General features: G+C 43.1%; 1 pseudogene; it reads right to left on the bottom strand.

The window, feature by feature from the left end:
- Window positions 1-516: 516 nt before the first annotated feature.
- LOC142461042 (sulfide:quinone oxidoreductase, mitochondrial pseudogene) lies at window positions 517-4,481 on the bottom strand (annotated as a pseudogene).
- Window positions 4,482-4,754: the final 273 nt, after the last annotated feature.

Genomic DNA, 4,754 nt, shown 5'->3' with positions numbered 1-4,754 from the left:
TTCTCCCCATCACTGCTAGTGCAGAGCATTGAGGTTAAGAATGAGTTTTCTAAGCTGAGGCCTTTACTGATTACCAATCGGGACACACTCTACTGTATTTGTCTTAACAGAACAAATTTCTGATCCAAAAGCTTTCATTGACTTGCATGTGTTTCCTAGGGAAACAAATGCTTCCTTAGCTGTACAGCGGTTACAGCAGCAGCAGAAGAGCCCACCTGCATGGCACAGGAGCACAGAGTACCAGGGATGTACACATGGTGGTGTGAGAAGGAGCAGGTGTCCAGAGAGCTGGAAAAGGGATGTCCTCCTTCTAAAGCCCCTCCCTCCAGAAAGCAGCCTCTCTGACCTAGAAAAGAAGGTAAGACCATGGGATACCGCGGGGCTGCCACACTTTATTCCTGACACAGGCTCGGTTAATCTACAGCTCCCTCTGGGTCAGGGAAAGCCATCATTTTTAGAAAAGAACCATTTCTTCATGATTAGCAGAATGCTGTGAGTGCCCAGCTTCTGGGTTTGTTACAGCTGTCCCTTGGGTGCCATCCATTTGGGAAGGGGAGAAATTTGGCTCTTCCTCTTACCCATGGCAGCAGCGGTCTTTGGTGTAGAAAGGTTGGTGCAATTCCCCAATCCCAAACACATTCGGGTATCTCATGTACTGCGGGGTTTCTTTGTCTGCATTCACCCAGCCACCAGCACCAGCCACGGGACTCGTCTTGATGACGTCTGGTGGGCCCATGGGTGGAGTGACATGGAGCATTTCATATGAAATCACTCGTGTCTCCCCAGGTTTGTCCAGGTTCTCTAAAGCGGCCTCTTGTTTGCCAGCTCGGACGTCAGTGAGGTTTGGCTTGTAGCTGATAGTGAGGTCTTCTCCTGGATGGTCTCCAGCAGGGCATCTGCATACTCCTTCACCCCAAAAATGACTCCAAGAGAAGTGTTGAACATGATATTGGCCTTGGGTCTCTTCCCTGTCTTCCTGAAATAAGCTTCTGACAAATACATGATCTTCTGTGGGGCCCCTGCACACTTCACTGGAGTATTTGGAAAGGTAACTATGACATTGCCTCCTTGAAGTCCTGCAGAGCTTTCCATGTCTTCTCTACTGGCTTCACTGAATAATTGGGCCCTATTTTGGGATGAGCAAAACCTTCTGGTAGGTCTTTAATCTCCTCATAGTTCAGCCGGATGCCCAGAGGAACAATAAGATATCTGGAGGAGATCTTGCGCCGTCTGTGTGGATGCAGTTCTTGTCTGGGTTAAGTTCAAGCCCTTTCACTTTGATCCATTCCACTCCAGTGGAATCACACTTGCGGGAGGACGACCAGAGGAGGAGAACCATTTGGCACCAGCTCCACCAGCGTCCAGATTGGCTGATAGAAATGCCTCTAGCTGGGCTTAACAATGGCCACATTCTTGGCACCTACTTTCCTCTTCAGGTGGGGAGGCCATCGTGAGCCACCGCTACCCCCGCCCAGCACCACCACGTCATAGTGGTCCTTGACTGCACAGCTGCTCCTGGGTACAGCTGAAGTGGGCCCACATAGCGGGTGGCCAGCCTGAGGAAGCAGGCAAAGAGCCCGATGCGAGGGCCAGTCGCCACGGGAAGCATTCGGGTCACCTTTCGGGTGGGTCAGGCACAGAGCACCTAAGCTCATACTGAAACAGAAATCACCCAGCAAGAACCCCACAGTTCGTGGCCCGCTTCTGAACAGAGTCCGTAGCCAAAAATCATGAAATTCAAGACATACAACAAAGTAGGAAAATGCATGTCATACTGTGAAAATGTCCCAACTATGTAAAGAATCCTAGAAATCAGTTCATGAAAATATTAGCTAGGAATCAACAGTAATATCAGAAATGTACTTGAACAGCAGATTCTTAGAAGAGGAATTTCATGTAGTTAATAAACATGAATAAAATCATCCAAGCTCATTAGTAATTTAAAAATTAAATATTGAAATGGCAGTATTGTTTTCGATGGGCCATGCAAACATCAGCTTCCACAGCCTTGAGCCTAGAAGTGCTAGATGGTGATCAACTACACCTACCAATTCCTTTGAAAAGGATCACATTAGGTTTGCACTAGAAGATCGCATTAGAATGATAGAGTGGGAGAAGAATGTGGAACAGAATCCAAAATCATTATGGAGACCAGTCTTACTCGTTGGCTAGAGACTGGTAGGAAAGATGCCCAGACTGTGGTACTTAGTTGCCTACCTTTCAAGTCTAAACGTGAACTCACCCGAAGGACAGCATTTACACAGGACAAAATTCAAAGGGTCATGGAAGGAGGGATGGTAACAGGAAACATGGGGTAGAAATGGGAAAAGTAAGAGTACATTGAGGAGACTGTGACTGATAATTTGAAACAAAATGTGTATGAACCGGTGAACGCAAAACTGATGATTTTCTCAGTCAACTTTCACTCAGTTAAAAAATTTGAAAACTGTGACAACATTAAATGTGAGCAAGGATGCAGAGAAAGTGCTGATGGACTATAAACAAACAGCTTGATGATTTCTTATAAAAATAAAGTTACAATGAAATTCCTATGTAACCCAGCAATTGCACTCTGAGGTATTATGAAAGATTATGAAAGATTAGGTTCACATAAATATCTGTAAGTAAATATCCACAGCAATTTTATTTGTAATAATCAAAATCTGGATTCATCCAGATGTCCTTCAACTGATTAATGATTAAACAGACTGTAGGACATCCACAGCATGGAATATTACAGCAATAAAAATGAATGAACTATTGATACACTCAAAACCTTGGATGTCTTTCAGGAAATGATGCATTATGCGGAGTTAAAAAAGGCAGCCACCAAAGGTTACATTCTGTATGCTTCTATTTATAAAACATGCATAAAATGACAAGAATTATAGAAATGAAGAATAGATTAGTGATTGCCAGTATTGGGGGATTAAGGGTATTGTTTAATGTTTATGGCAGCTATATTAATAATAGTCAAATCTTGAAAACAATTTAAATGTCCATAGAAGAAGAATGAACAAATTGAAGTATATTCATAAGTAGACTACATATCAATAAAATAGTAACACTGATAAACACAATATAGATGGATATCCAAAACAATGAAAGCAGCCACATATCTATTTATATGAAATGAAAACTAAACTAGACCTTTATGAAATTCAAATAGAGGCAAAACTGCTCGATAAAAATACTCTAGACCGGCTGGGATCTTAAAGGCTTGATGATAAACAAGCGGCCATCTAGCTGAGAAGCAACAAAGCTCACATGGAAGAAGCACACCAGCTTGTGTGATCACGAGGTATCCATGGGATGAGGTATCAGGCATCTAAGACCCAGAACAAAATCATACCCAGTGTGAATGGTGGGGGGCAAGGGGTGCGTGAAATGGAGACTCAAAGTCCGTCTGTAGACAATTGGACATCCCCTCACAAAAGGATCACAAGGAAGAGACGAGCCAGTCAGCATGCAGCATAGCACTGATGAAATGCACACTTTCCTCTAGTTCTTTGATGCTTCCTTCCCCCCGCTATCATGACCCCAATTCTACCTTACAAATCATATTAGATCAGAGCATGCACACTGCTGCAGATAAAAGCCCCCAACACAGGGAATCCAGGCTAGATAAACTTCTGGAAGGGCCAACAATGTGAATAGAGATACCAGGAGGATAATGGGGAGGTGAGGGGAGAAAGGGAGAATCGATCCCAATGATAAATATATAACCCCCTCCCAGGGGGACGAAGAACAGAAAAGTGGGTGAAGGATGACCGAGGATGATATAAGATTGAAAATAATAATCTATGACTTATCAAGGGTTCATGAGGGAAGGCAGGCAGGGGAGGGAGGAGTGGAGAAGGAGGAGCTGATATCAAAGGCTCAAGTAGAAAGGAAATGCTTTGAAAATGATGTGCAAATGTGCTTGACACAATGGATGAATATATGGATTGTGATAAGAGATATAAGAGCCCCAATGGAAAGTATTAAAAAATATATACTCCAGAATGGGCGACTGACTAAACAGGGCATGAGGAAGCTTACTGAAATAATAAGAGATGAGGGCTAGTAGTTACAGGGGTGTATACAATGACAAAAATCCATCAAACTGAACACTTACAGTGTGTGTTTTATAGCATGTTAATAATAAAAAAATGTTTTCAATTTGAGTAATGATAAGTGATTGAGTAGAGAGGAATCTCTTTGAGGCTTCACCCTTGTATTTCAGAGTCATTCCAGGGTCCATCAGAAGCACAGAGTTAGATTTTGCTTTCCTATGTCTCCACTTAGATTTGGATCAGGAAAGCTCCCTCCGTGTTCATCTTAGATCCCTTGTTATTCACGCATCAATTAGACATTTACTGAATTCCTACTATGTGCCAAGTACTATTGTAAGCGCATTCTTTACTCCTTCAATATTTGAAGACTGGAAGTATCTTCAGAAAGAATTTGCCCAGGAACAATGTCTTGGCTACCTGATCCATGTCATCCTTCAGACCAAAGAAAAAAGATGATAGAAGTCAAAGTCCAGGAATGGAAGCCAAGCAGGGGCCACAGTCCCGTGTCCTTTGTTCATGACTAGTGAATAACTGGGGAAAGGGGGTATCATTAAAGAAATCACTACCTTCTGCAACTTAACAATCATTGAGCACAACTATTACCTCAAAGCTGTTTGAAAACCCAAGCGATTCTACACAGGCCTCATGGGCTAGAGAGTGGTGCACCCTCCCACGGATGGTAGTTGCCTTTCATTCAAC

This window comes from Tenrec ecaudatus, chromosome 11 (genome assembly GCF_050624435.1).
Source record: "Tenrec ecaudatus isolate mTenEca1 chromosome 11, mTenEca1.hap1, whole genome shotgun sequence".
In the NCBI taxonomy this organism is placed as follows: Eukaryota; Metazoa; Chordata; class Mammalia; order Afrosoricida; family Tenrecidae; genus Tenrec; species Tenrec ecaudatus.
Note: the sequence above shows the minus strand (reverse complement) of the source record. Positions and strands in the feature narration are given on the sequence as shown.